Source organism: Dicentrarchus labrax, unplaced genomic scaffold (assembly GCF_905237075.1).
Source record: "Dicentrarchus labrax unplaced genomic scaffold, dlabrax2021, whole genome shotgun sequence".
NCBI classification, from domain to species: Eukaryota; Metazoa; Chordata; class Actinopteri; family Moronidae; genus Dicentrarchus; species Dicentrarchus labrax.
In genome coordinates this window covers 7,610,386-7,625,887 of record NW_026136718.1, presented here as the reverse complement: position 1 = coordinate 7,625,887, position 15,502 = coordinate 7,610,386, and the positions used below count along the sequence as shown (strand labels likewise).

Here is a 15,502-nt window from a genome sequence, read left to right as displayed (position 1 = left end):
AAATACATGAGAGAGATGGAATTGAAGAAGGTGTAGGACTAGAATAAATGAAAAGTGTGTCCCTAGGGATCACAGAGTAGACAGAGCCAGAGACAAAGGTAAATAGAAAGAGGTGAGAGAACAGGGAATAAGGGTACAGAAGCGAAAGGCAAGAGGGAAAGAGGCTGTCGAGGTGGGGTCTAGTGGCATCAGTCTTCACAAAGGACTGAATAATTCCGTTACCTTCCTACCAACACGTTAGCATAAATCCCATCTCTTCCTGTCCACCCTCCCTGTTTTTTCATCTTTCCCTCCATCTCTGCCTAGAGCCTGATAACAGAGCCAGCTGTAGCCACACACAGTGTATGCACCGGCCAGTATAATTCACAATGCTACTGTAGATCACAACAAAGCTGATATCAGACATCCACAAATAAGGGTTTTCCTTCACCTTCCTATCATATTTCCAAACACCAATCAGCATAATCCTCTCAAAAACAGCTTGTTTAATTCAGCTGGGGATGCAAAATGGTGTAGATGTATTACACTCAAAAGGATTAATTAAAATTCAGAAGCCAGCAAACATAAGCCTATCAGTTTCCTACAACCCTTTCCTTAACTAGCATTTCTTCTTATCTTGAGGACAAAAAGGTAGATAATACGATTCACCTTGGCCCCTTCTTATTCTGGGGGCCAAAGGCATCGGGTAGTGGCTATTTCTCTGTGAGCAACTCAAATATGCTTTTAATTAACCAGCATGACTGATTATCTTGACATTTATTCAACAATGGCACTGGACAAAAAAAAAACACAGCAATGTGAGCAGTCTATCCCACTTCAACAATCTAGAGGAATTCCAGGACAGGATTTGTAGAACATAAGATGACAAGTGGACATTTTAATTATCTTTAGAAAAAAGGACTTTAGTTTAAAAATGATATCCCCCACTATAAGTAAAAATTGTCGTATTTCAATAAAGCATATTATGGAAGGTATTATCATCCATCTTGAAAACCAAGAATTACATTTATGAGAGTGCAGTCATCAAAAATTTAATTGAATTGAATTTGGGGTTTTGAATACTGAATGAATAGTGATAAGTTTTATTCAAGGGAAATTTCCCGCAGATTGGTGTACAGTAAAACATTTTGGAAAGCTGCAACAGGCACTGGAACTGATACCAGGAATGAAAAAAGCAATAAAGCAACAAAAAGACAACAATACATGGAAATTTCATATATTCCACTAAACACATCTACTCTAAATGGTGGACAAACATAGAGGTCATAAATTGTGAAACGTGGACATTCGCACACTTATGTTAAAACGTGTAAAAAATCTGCACTTACGAAAAAGACTTTCCCATGCCTCTCAAGAGTTGCTGATGCACACACAAACAGCTGCTTGCATTTACATTCTGATGCACCAAGAGCTGTCATATATGAGTTTCATCCATATGGAACAGCCTAAACCTGCATTATGAGGTGTGAGAGTGAATGTGGAGAAGACAGACTACCTACCGACCATCCCTCCTAGATTTAAAGCTCAACATTATGTTATTTTAGTCCTCTACCCCCAGATAGAAAAAGTGATTAATATTTATATGAAATTGCAGACGGACCAGAAGAGCTCTAGCTTGCTCACTAGGTGGTTTTATCCACATCCTTGAGTCATCACTAACTTTGTAAACTTTTAAATTGCACCGTCAGATTTTCGTATCTTATCCATCATTCCACTTCACTTGTACTTCAACTATGGACTTCTTAGGCCTATGTTCACATAAATACAGTAGTATTTTGTTAATATACTGTACTGATTAATTTATTCAATTATTTATACACACATTAAATGTACTACAAAGAGTTAGTAACTGGTTATGAAACAGTTTAAATTGAATAAAGATGCCTCTATATGACCTACAAAAACAAACAAGACCATCAGTGAGAAGATGGGCTATTTCTATATAGTTATTCTACCTGGAATCGGTCGGATTCCCATAAATCAGGCGATAGAAGGCGGTGGAAACACTACCGCTTTTGTCCACAGGGGCCGCCAGAATTCACAAAAAAAGGAAAGTTCCTTGTAGGGGCTTTAATTAACATCAATATATAAATGTGTCAGATTAAAATACAAGGTAATCCCAGAAAAGGTTGATGATAAACATTTAAAGGAATAAACAAAACAAAAAACATGAAGCAAACAAAACCGGGGGATTGTATTTAATAGTCTTTCAATTGGCTACAAACTGCAATTAATGTTCTGGATGTAAACTTTACCAAAGCTCTGCTAAAACTATACGGTTTGGATATGAAAAGCAAATTCTACCATAGGTGTGCAAAATATATCTTGATATGTTGTCATGTCTGCTTCTTTTGGCCAAGTGTGAATGTTGGGTGAATTTGTTTTGAATCTGTGATTTACCTTTTTAAATAGTGTGTAATAGATATCAAAATTGGCTTGTCATGCTGTAAATGACCAACGTAATTATCTGTGAACTGTAGTGTTTAAACTGTAACATTTGGCTGATCAGTCTGGTGATGCTTTACATAAATAGTATACCTTTACAGGGCCATGTAAGGCCAAACCATTAAAATAATTCCCATTATGGGGATAGATGGGTGTTGTTCGAACTGGGAACAGGTGAAGGTGAGCGTCGCCCTTCAAGTCATTCAATTTACACACTTCATTACACACACACACACACACACACACACACACACACACACACACACACACACACACACACACACACACACACACACACACACACACACACACACACACACACACACACACACACACACACACACACACAGAGTGAAGGGGAAATGGAAATAAAACATTCAACAGCACTATAATAGCTAAGGGAACACCGTGTCACCTCTAATTAGGATTTGTTGACTGCAGTCCCTGAAATGTTGATTTGCTCCAATAACAACGGTCTGAAACAGACAACTGGTGCTGTAGTGAGAATATTTACCGTCCTTCAGACAGAGACAGTGACACCATTTAATCTGCTAAAGCTCTGAGAGCAAAACACAGTACTGGTATTTTTTGCTCATTAGCCTCTGAATTGGCAAAAGCAGACTGCTTTTAAGATTCAGCTAAAATGACACTTGGAAATGTTCTTTTCAAGTTGATTTTAGGACAGTTTGGGCTCTCTGGTTACATTTTATTTTGATACTCTCAGGGTGGATTCAGATACTATGCAAAGATAATTGTGGTTTTGCTGTATTCAATGAAATTAACTGCTGGAGTGTTTTTGCAGTCTGTGTATATTGGCCACTAATAGGTAATGGATATGTTCCCAGGCTGACAGTAGAGACATTAGCTGTGACAACAGACAACAGCTGTTTGCGTGGAGTGTGCCTCTTCAGTATTGTGTGTGCAAGTGACAGGTCAAACAAAGAATCATCATCAGTAAATATAAATCCAATACGTTCCAGGAAGTTCCTGCAATTAATCTTTTTGCTGTCTGTGTACATTTACGTATGAAGTGACGATGTACATATAACCATACCATACACTATTCAGTCTGGTTGACAAAACTATTAACTAAAACTATATTTGTTTACCTCCATCCATGTCTATTAGGAAAAGGAAGAAATCACTTTTCTGTTTGCTACAACAATGAATTCCAGCCCATCTACCAAACCAACTCTGACCCAAATTCTACCCCAAAAAAAAAAGACCAAGGAAGGTAATTACAGTCAACCAAACAAATTTAGTTAAAAAAAAAAAAAACCCAGCTGGAATTCACCACGCTACCAAGGAGAAAAATGGATGAAAGCACAAACTGACCCAGTCTTTTCTGTGTACATGAAATCTGGGGTAAAGCCAGAGAAAACACCGCGGTAACCATGTCGCACTGCTCAGGTATTCAATTGTAAAGATTTTGATCAAAGTCAGCAGAGGTATTTGCATGTAACAGAAAAGTCCTTTTAAATAAGAAAACCAACCAAATTCAGCTGACAGAAATGGACAAAGACCTTCAGCGCTGAGTGTTTGAAATTATTTCTGCAGTCAGCGCTGCGGTGTAAAGATGAAAAGCTCATTGTAAGGACTTTATTTTTTTTTTTCCACATTATTTGTGAATACATGAAACTCAATAAAAGTCTGGCAAACAATATTCACACTTTTTTTTTAAAGAGGTGTAACCAACTGCTTTCTTTTGAAGTTAGAGTGGGAACTGGGACCGCATGCTCTGCACAGCCAGGTGTAGTACACACAAACTTCTTTCTTGAAAACTACATACATTAAAGACAAACAACAGGGAGAAGGAAGCAGGAGAAAAGTACAGTATGTCTCTGGCTGTAAACAAATCCCAGGAAAGAGCAAGTAAGTAAAAGTAGCGAAGGAAGAAAAATGAGAGACAGACAAAAGAGAGCAAGAGGAGAATGGAGAAAGAGTTTGAGTGGGGGAAAGAGGAGAGGAAATAGATGGTCCTCCACATTGTTGTGATCGGCTAAAGAGCTAAAGAACGTAGCGTGTCAGTAGAGGGAAAGAGGCCGTTAATCAATGAGCAGAGGATGAACCACAACTGTGAGGGAGTGGGGAATACTCCATGAATTGTGTGTGTGTGTGTGTGTGTGTGTGTGTGTGTGTGTGTGTGTGTGTGTGTGTGTGTGTGTGTGTGTGTGTGTGTGTGTGTGTGTGTGTGTATGAGCAAGAAACAGAGCGAGGTATGGAGTAAAGTAGACAAATATAATATTGGTCCTTTGAGGAGATTAAAGGCCTGTCCAGTTTCCCAATAATCAGTTGGAGACAGAGAGATACCATGGAGAAAGGACCAGAATACAACAAGAGCATGGTACAGCCAACAAAACACTAATTGTAGAAAGAAAAGTTATGGACAGCAGGGAGGAATTGGATGTAGCTTTTTTTTCGTCTGCAATAAGTCTGAACTTTCTGACTCTTTGACTCAAGTAACTTGAATGCCAAGTTCAGCAGGCGGCGTGTAGTCCACCCACAAAGGGGAGAATCAGAGGATTAATCAACACATCATCCGCCCACCGACTGATTAAAAATTAAAGGGCAAGTCCAAGGGCAACTAAACCTTTATAACTGGCGAATACAAAGTTTCCCAAAACTCTTCAAAGCCAAACTATCTGTAACTTAAATCTGTGGCTAGAATTGACATTCACCATGTAGGTTCAATATCATCAAAAAGAAATTAATAAATACTTTAAGTTTAACATTAATGCGAGTGTTAAAAAACTAAGACAGTGCCTTTGCACCTGCAATTGAATGCACATGCTTACAGGTGTGTGTGTGTGTGTGTGTGTGTGTGTGTGTGTGTGTGTGTGTGTGTGTGTGTGTGTGTGTGTGTGTGTGTGTAGTCAGATGCACAAACTACAAAGGCTGAAGATGTGAAGAATACTCATGGGCCAGCAATCTAGACAGCTGGCTAGATCAAATACACTATATATATTATGCTCTTCACATCACATCAAATACCACCTACCAGTTCAAAGAAACTTGTTACCATTTTATGATCTCCCCTCTCTGGACACGGGAGAGTCGAGCCAATGGGCAAGACGTGGTCTCCAGATTCTTGAGACAAACACACAAGTGAATCAGTAATGGGCGAGTCAGAGTACAGAGAGTGGGGTGACAGTTGCATCACATGGTAAAGGAGGACTCACCTGGCACTCAGTGTGACGAAGATGAAAGAGATGGTGGCAAACTTTAGGAAAGTGTCCTTCTAACTCAGTTAGCTCTACTTTTTGAGTAAACCCCATGTCCTCAAATTCTTGTGTGTGCAATATGTTAAAATACAGAGAAAGAAATGCAAGTATCCAATTCATCCAGAGTGCTGGCTTTGTCCATACTGACTATGCATAGCTGGTTGAGGACTGAATCACTTTAATATGAACATTATGCAGTATACGTCATGTATTATATCCTATACACCTTCAAATACTGTAACTGTTATGTTTGTTTCACTGTTTTGTGACACTGAGTACCTTAGAGCCACATTGTAGCATTCAAACTGCTTGATGTGATTCATATAGATGTTACCGTATAAGTAACTGTATATTATACTGCTGATCACGTTTTATAGCTGCAATATGCCTCATATTTAACCTATCTAATCTACTATATAAAAATTCTGCTATATAAATTGAAGTGGAGCATTTGTTCTTTATTCTTCAATTTTATTCTCAATTACTGGAACACACAATTTCCCTCTGGGACCAATAAAGTATCTATCAACAGTGAAATCCTTGGTTTTCTAACCACTTAAAAGATATATTTGGCAAGCAGGTGCCATAATGCGTCAGAGAAATAAATAACTTCCCTTAAACTCACAAATGAAAAACAAATTGTGCGAAAACAAAGTGGAGCGAACAGCAGTCATATGCAGAGGATTTCAAAAGGGTCGACTCCAAAATGGGATGAAATAACTAAAGACGCTTTGTGAAAGTAACACTTGTCAGCTCCTACTCATATACAACTACTTCACAGAGGTTAATCTCTTTTTTTGTTTGTGTGTGTGTGTGTGTGTGTGTGTGCTCATGAATCTGTTTATACCCCCGCTTAAGTCTGCATCTGTTTACTAATTTTAAGGAAACAGATTGCACCACTCTACATCTCTCGGTCTTCTTAGCTTTCCGAGAAATGGAAAAGGCCTTTGTGTGACTCACTTTTCTGTGATGTGGATTAACATTAAGAGGAGCTGATGAGAGAGGCTGTGGTGCAGAGTAATGATCAGAACAATCAGGACAGGAAACGCATGCTTCGAGCATCCTGTTGATCCTGCAGTCTGCTCTCTCTCTTCGCTCACACTGGCACGCCCTCTGAGTCAACCATGTTTGCCTAACACCTTGACCAAATATTAGTGCTCTAAAATTACTGCTTAATTCCTGTTTGTCCTAGTGGACATTTTCTTCTCCTGATACCTGTTTGACATAGTTCACACAGTTAAAGTTGTGTGTATATATCAAACCAGCTTGATCATTTTGTGTCACAGGTGCAGCAAAGACCTTCACTTAAAGACACCGATTTTTAGATTGCAATGGAAAAATGACCAATGACATGGTTGATGGAGGTGTTTCCCGATCACTGTCTGGCTGAAGGGAAAAAAATCACTCTAGACATGTTAAAACATTGTACAGTTGGCTCTATCTTGTTCCCAGATCCATGGATTTTAACTCCCAGAACGACGTTGCTGCATCAGCCTCATGCCAAAGCCTAAGACCTCCCAAAGCCTGTCACAGCCTGGGTCCCCGATCCTCATCCCCCCCTTACATTACAGCTGAACAAAGCAGCTTACAAGTAGAGGGGGGACGACAAAGAGTAAGATACAGGGCCACGGTGATGATCAAAGGCAGTATTAGAAACAAATCAAGTATAATGGGAAGAAGTTTCTTGTCAGGAGATGAAAAGTATCAGCCTTTTTCTTCATTCCCCTTTTATGTTACAGTTCTCTATACACATAATCTGTCACTTAATCTATCCTTTCTTCCTCACTTTTACAACCTTTTGTCCCCCTCCTCCTTGGCTCTTTCTTTTATCAAACGTCTGAACAACAATCACTCCTACTACCACAACTCACATCGCTGCTATTATTAGTGCTTAAAGGACAGCCCTCTGTCATCACACACACTTTACACATTCCTCTTTAAATGTAATAAATATAAATTGATTGTTTCCTTTCAACAAAATCATCTTTCCCCCAAATATTCTTCTTAATAGTTCCTTCCTTCTCCTTCTGTCTTCTTCCCCTCCTAAACTTAATTTTTTTGGATGTCGTGTCCCCGGAGGGCTCCTAGCTCTTGAGACAAACACACTGGAGTGTATTTTTTGTTGTGAGGGTGAGTGGATATCTTGTCAGAGAGATCAGAGAGCAGTCGCTTTGTACGGCTCGCTGTGTTAGCTTCAGAGACTGCTAATTAAGTAGCAGAACAAAAGGGGCCATTGTGGGAGCACATGGCGAAGGAGGCACAAAAAAAGCCAGGCTTGTTTTTGGTTTTACAACATGAAGCCTATCAGTCCTTCAAATGATGGCGTCAGCAGCTCTGAGTAGCGCTGTAGTCCAGGTAATCACATCCTACTGGTTCTATCATAAGAGAATTTTTATTTTAACGATTTTAATGATTGTAATAATAATAATGTGTGTGTGTGTGTGTGTGTGTGTGTGTGTGTGTGTGTGTGTGTGTGTGTGTGTGTGAGAGAGAGAGAGAGAGTGTGAGAGTGTGTGATGGTATTCTTTTCAAAGATGTCTGGAGACTCTATGAGGTCATATCCTTCTGCTTCAGTATCTCTCATTAGAAGTGACATACCGTATGCACAGAGAAACCTTACTGCTCCTGTACTGTCTACTACAAACACACGCGTACACACACACACACACACACACACACACACACACACACACACACACACACACACACACACACACTACAAATCCCCCTAACAACAGGCCATCTGGGTGACATCCGGCTCTCAGACTTGACCTGCATTGATTTATTAAACACTCAGACACTGATACCAGCCCCGTTACTCACATACATACTTGCACATACACACACTTCATCCCCTCCCCCATGGCCCACCCCGACACTCCAATCTCATCAGACTATCGGACGGTCACTTTCCTAGACAGGGTCATCGTTTTAATGATATCAGCTATCAATACTTTAGCCCGCTCCTCCCCATACATGTGAAACCTATATGGCTCTTTATTCACCCGGGTGCTGTCATTGCTTTTTGACTGATGTTATTATGGGCAAAGGAAAATCATGAAAAGGCTGGATGCAAATTAGACGATTTTGAGGGACTGAGTCGGTCCATTGTACGCGTACTATATAATCAGTTGTTACTGGAGGCCGTGGCTCTGGAAAAATACATTAACAATACATTCAACGCTTCATTTTATTTTATTTTTATTTTTATCTTACTCAAGAGAATAAGATATTTGTAGTGAAGAAACTATAATTAAGTAAACAAAACCTGTGAAACCTGAAGACAGTAATTGAAAAATTCCTTTTCAAAAGTACAATGAAAACAAGGCCAGCTTCCAGCCTGCCTCCAAAGGAGACTGCACTGTATACACACTCGCACACAGGCACACACACATACAGACAGACACAAATGGACACCTACTCCCATGTTCATTCATACACATAGCATAAATGTCCCACTGGGGCCATAAAACCTATGTGATGCATGGGGGGAAGGGATATACAGTAGTCTACTATATGAAACCTCAGTTAGTCTGACCCCTTTGTGGCAAGCCACAGACACACACATACTCACACACAAATGTGCATACATACAATGCGCAAGAATGTGCGCTCTGTGTGTGCACGCCTATACTGAGTACATTTTGTAAAACACAGCATGAAAAGACGTAGTTAGTGGATTCAGCTTCACAAACCTGCAAATGTATGCCGACATGCTGAATAACAGTCTACACATACATCTTAAAATGGTTAATCCATTTATCAGCTCTTTTTACCAACACATAATTGCTAAATGATTAATAACATTGATGATTATAGCAATTTAATTTTCAATTACAAATCACGTGACAATCACACGTCTTAAACCCAAATGACTATGATTGTGGCAGCCGCACTCAAGTGGCAAAATAAAAATTCATAAACACTGTTCTGTAATTACTCTTCTAGAGAGCGAGTGACTGACAAGCGGAAACACGCGTGGTTTCAGCAGCTCAATCCCACAACAAAAAGAAAAAGCCTTTCACTAGCAAACAACGTTCCCGCTGGTTGTATGAATCGTCGCTCGCTGTGAGCCTCGTATTTCCCCCCCCTTTGCGGCCCTGCACTTCCACCATCGCCATTCAAGTCCCAAACCGCACACATGCAGCGTGCTGCTGGTCGGTCCACATGACAAATTACTACTGGGCTTATTATCAAAAATCAGCACTCGCCAGAGGGAGTGGTTGGGGAGAGGGGGAGAGGAAGAGGGGTGCGGTAGGGGATTCAAACAAAGCCTGCTGAGCATCTGCAGACAAAGGAGAGGGACAAATTTATCCCGCTGCTGACAAGCAAATAGAATTCATTTCAATTACAAATGGTTGCCGCTTGGAAGCCCCACAAAGGTCACCAAGAGTCAGAACATGTGTGCGTCTGTATGTGTTTACTTGTACAGCGATGTGCAGTTTGAGCATACTTATTTGTTTTTGGTTCGAAAGAAGGTTAGAAGAGAGGAGAGTTAATATTTGCCAAGGTGGCAAAGACATAATAAATAAATAAATCACAACCTGCTGTTTTGCATTGCTTAGAGCTTCCACAGGCGATGGTGGAATGCGATTATTTTTTGTGACACATTGACCCCGCCTCTCTTTCTGTTCTGCTGCGCTCTCAGCAAAACAAAACACTGTACACAGCCACCCCTCTTTTGTCTTTCCTGCCACGCTTATTCGTTCTATGTTCCTTATCCGCTCCTCTTCTCCACCCTGCCCCTTCTGTCTCCATCACACGCTCGCTCGCTCCCACCTTCCCTCCCTCACTCCCGCCCCTTCTCCCTTTGGCAAACAGCCAGTTGTCCCTTCCTTTGTGTGCTATGTTGGTGATCGCTGATTAGAAAAATAAATAAAAAAACACCTATTGGATGAAAGGAACGTGGCCTGAGTTCAGAGTGAATAACTAAGTCCCACTGGGGGATGCCTCTGTGTGACAAAAACATCTGAATTTGAAGCTGTAATAGAATAGTGATAGATTGTGTGTCAAAAATGGCGGTAGATAGCAAGTCTCGGGTCAAGAGATGTGGGTTTAGCTTTGAATGGGCCTGTACGTTGCAAATAGATAAAAAAAAAATGCATACAAAAAAAGACAATGTCTACAGTTACATTTGTGTCAGTTACAGAGCTTACTGTACCTCTCCAAATATGTCAATATGTAAAATAAAAGGAATTTATTTACCAATTGTGGACTTTGCTTAAGAGACAAAAAACTGATCACCACTTTTGTTAAGTGCACTTGAGTGCAATTCCGCCTAACCACTAATGACCAGTAATCAAGGCAATGGGAAGTAAACAACTCAAATACACAACGTCAATGTCTCAAATGGACTTCAAGGATAAAAACTGATCTTGCTTCTTTTTTAGTAATAAAAACAGAGTTATTATTGTCCCTTTTCTTTCTTCCCGGAGGTGTTAAGCACAAAGTCAACAAAGATAAAGATCGGTTACTGCTGTTGGGTTTTTTACAGCATTAAAACGTTCACAGAGTGAGACCAACTGTAAAGGTAAACACAAAGCCGTTATTCCAGTTTGCCTTCTGCTTTCTATCAGTATGAGCATCACATTCAGAATCACAATCAGAAATACTTTAATAATTCCTCTCTGCAACAATCCCTGAAAAGTTACCACACAAACCAGACAGTCACATCCATGTCTGCTTATTTAGGGCATCTCTGACAGTTGTTCATTTTAAGCTAGGTTTGACGTCACTGAAAGCAAGTAAATATATATATTTTTTAAAATCAGCTTACACATGGCAGGCATTGCAAACAAAGGGTAGATGTAGATGTATTAGAACTGATATCACTATTTTATAATAAGTATGAGCAAAATAAGTCAAAGTGACTTTTCCACAACAGGGCCAAAGGTAACATGACCAGTTCTACGACTCACTAAAATGAGAGCTCCCCCCTTAGAGCAATGGTGTCTCGAGCAGGTTTACACTGTCAAAGTAATCATGTTTTCTCAGCTAATCCCTTTAAGGCCTACATGTCCCATCATCATCGACTGCATGAATGAAATTACACAATGACTAAGCTCTTTTCATTGGCCTACAAAGCTGCTTGATTTTTGGAACATTAGCAGGGAAGAAAGAAAGGGATGTGGGGGGAACCATTTGATACAGCTTTTGTTGCGGCTTATGAATCATCATACTCTGTAAGCTGGCCAAATGAGCTCATATGTCTGGTGAAATCTCATGACATCTCAACTTTGAAATGAGGGGCTGCTGGGAGTGGCATGTGCTCACTTGATTTAAAATGTATATTGGAATTTGACTTTTAAATCACAAGATTACCAAATGACACATTACAGTCGTGGCGTATTATAACAATGTTAACTGTCATAAAATAATCATTTGCCAAGTATCCTTCAGAGACAGCTTGTTATGGTGTGACAGTCAGCCAAGCTTCTAGTTTGTCACAGTGGACAACCATGGAACTGCAATAAAACTGATTATTTTTCAAAATAATTTCCTCCAAAATATTTCCACCATAGACCATGATTATATAACATATATATGTACAACTGCTGATAAAACACCTTTGAAGTCTAAGGTTAATTGTCAATAGAGAGTGTGCTGAGCAAAGGAAGGAGATATTAATGAAACTATGAAGACGAAAAGTTTCTCCTGCTATATGCTGGATGAGCAATTTCATTGTAACGGACCCATTTTGGGACAAAGTCTTCATGATAAATTAATGAACTGAATCAAGTAAGTTGGTACCAGACCACTCAGGCTAAGAATAAAAGCTAAAGTTTGCATGTCTCATGTTTAAAGTTTCATCAAAATATGTGATTTCTGTATGAAATGTCAGTATGAAGTCAGGCGACACACAAAAAGGGAATTACTGGCTGTAAATTTAAAAAAGGTTAAACACATGTGCTGTGGCAAATTGATGTTTACTTTGCTAATAACCATAAAAAGCTATTTAACTTACTGTATGCTTACGTACATAGCAACCAACAGAATATGAGTAGGGACTTTTTTTTCCAGGGTCAAAGTTCCCTCCACCTTTCGCTACACTAATGTTCAATCTGGTCTTGGAGAAGCTAAGCGTGCAGAGCACACAGTGGGTAGTTCAGGGGACATGGTTGGAGTTTGCTGCATTTCCAGTAAACACATAGAAAAGGCTGTGTGTATTTACTGTGTTTACAAAGATTGAAATCTCAGCGTCGACTTAACAGAGGAAAGAGTGTTATTGATGAGCAATACTTGAAAAACCCACACAGATATACTTATTATTACTTATTACTGTTATTTTGTTTAAAGGGCTGGTAAAATATTACAAATAGCTTCTTTGATGTGCGCAGGCATATGCTTTTTCAGTACAGCTCAGACATTTAGAGACCTTTATTCTTTTCAAGTTCCGGCTCTTGGGTAATTCATTTAAGTGTACCACAGGGAATTAGGACAGTGTTTTCCTTCTGATGTTTCCAACAATGCCTTAAATACATTAGTTCAGGAGATGCACAGAATTGTCTGCGAAACACAAAACAAATCACAGAGGATGTAACCATAGATGAGCATGTATTGGACAGAAGTGACCTAAAGTTACCTTTCACTGTGTGGTTCTTTTTAATCATCGTGGGTATCAGGGGCACGTTTGTGAAATAACCGCTTTCCCACTTCCTCCTTCTGCATGCTTCCCAGTCACCTAGGTGTATCCACGGATACCCCGGGCCACCGGAATACAAATACAACTGAGACACTCGCCTCTCAGCCCCATTACCACACACACACACACACACACACACACACACACACACACACACACACACACACACACACACACACACACACACACACACACACACACACACACACACACACACACACACACACACACACACACAAACACCATGCTGTCTTCTCTCCTGTTCCACTGTCTCCCACACCATCCCCCTTCATTAACAGTTTTCCTGTTTCAACAGTCACAGGGGACTATTTGTTCAGTTTTAATAAACGGGACAGTGGGGAACTGTTCTTTCATTTTCTCTTCAAAGATCATGCAGAATTTACTAAACTGGATGTATTGCGTGGATTTGAGCTAACAAGGGGTGGTTGGCATTCATCTTTTGCCCGCCCCCTCCCATCATTAAGGTGAAGACTAATGTTTTTGATCTGTCTACAAACTCAGATGGATGCCATGTTTATGTTATAAGTAGTTTGGTCTAGACCTGCTCTATTTGAAAAGTGTCCTGAGATAACTTCTGTTATGAATTGGCGCTATACAAATAAAATTGAATTGAATTGAATTGAATTGAATTGAATGTTTTCTGCATCTGTGTCTCCACCTATCTGTCTGATTTTAGGTGTTTGTGCGTGTGTGTGTGTGTGTGTGTGTGTGTGTGTGTGTGTGTGTGTGTGTGTGTATGCGCTGAGGGTGGGGGGTGCTCTTGGATCGCTTTGAAAAACCCCAGAGAGGGTTGATGAAAGGGCTCCCAGCAGGTGCTCTTGGCCATACAACACGATGGTGGAATAGCCGCTGGCCGAAGCAGCCGAAAAGTATTGCCAGGAGGGCGGTGGGTGAAGGGCAGAGGGTGGGTGCCGGTTGGTGGTGGGGTGGGCAGGTTTTGGAGCCAGCAGTGTGCGGGCACGGCTTTTCGATGGTAGCGAACAAAGCCGATCTCTTCATAGCCATCCAGAGATGCAAATTGCTCTTCATCAAAGTTTCACACTCCGCTTCCAGCAAACAAAATGGAAATGCTGGCTCCTTGGCTAGAACTGTCAGTAACACCCCCGTCCACTGTCCTCTTTCACCGTTTGTAACTGGCAGTTCTTAGACAAAATGCAAGGTGAGCACACACATCCACTCACATACTCACAACACAGTCACAGTGGCACACATACTGGGCATGTGCATCCACAGTAACACTCTCACACACATCCCTCCAGGCAGAGCTTTCTCTCCACTGGCTGTTTTTTGATCCAGTATCCCACAGGGAAGCTTGCAATGAGCCCTGCTTCAAATTAGGCTGGGCAGTAGCCATCATCCCTGCCGGAGGGGTATTTAGACCTGATCAGCCTCATCCCAGAGGCCCCTACAGGTAAGGCAGAAGGGTGTGTCTGTGTCTATGTGTGGGAAAAAAAGACAAAGAAAAGAAAGTGGTTGCATGCCTAGGTGTGTGCATATGTGCGGACAAGAGTCTTTAATATTTCAGGTACCGATGCTTCATTTTTTTCCCTCTTTTCCTGCTTTCTTTTTGCCGCCAGCTACTGAAAGGGGAAGATGGCCTGAACTCTCTGGCTTAGTAAGATAACAGCAAAGCTTTAACCTCATACAAGACTTTCTTTCAATATTCTGGTGATGTCTGAATGCTTTTAAAACGTAGGCTGAGCAAACAGGTCAAATACACCACATTAGCATTTTTGGAAAGTATCCCTGGATGGTGATGATGTTTTCTAATTCCCCTGTGTGTGTTGGTGCAAGTATGTTTGTGTTCTGTACAGCTTGTGCCAGGCACTAGGGGGGTTTGTTGAACCCATTTGACCACCCAAAGCCCTGGCTGGCTGGTAAGCTGATCTAAGCTTTACACATGGATTCTTTCTGGGGGTGAAGGAGGAGCAAGTCAGTGGAGTAATGCCATCTTGTAATACAAACGACCACATTTACCATTATCTTCCTAGAATCTTACAGATATCGCTGTTTAGTGTATCGTCCACTGATATCAGCACAATTCAGATCATTTTGAATCTGAAGGCTTCTGTTGGTGGTAGTAATACAACCAGACACGGTGTTTGCATTTGGGAATTTAAATTTGTCCATTCACATTTGAACAAGGGGGTTGTTTCAGAAATGTTAAGTACAG

At 40.6% G+C, this 15,502-nt stretch overlaps 1 protein-coding gene across 7 annotated transcripts in view; it reads right to left on the bottom strand.

The window, feature by feature from the left end:
* lrp8 (low density lipoprotein receptor-related protein 8, apolipoprotein e receptor) overlaps positions 1-15,502 on the bottom strand; it is a 163,664-nt gene that overhangs the window by 87,260 nt on the left and 60,902 nt on the right. The window lies entirely within an intron of this gene.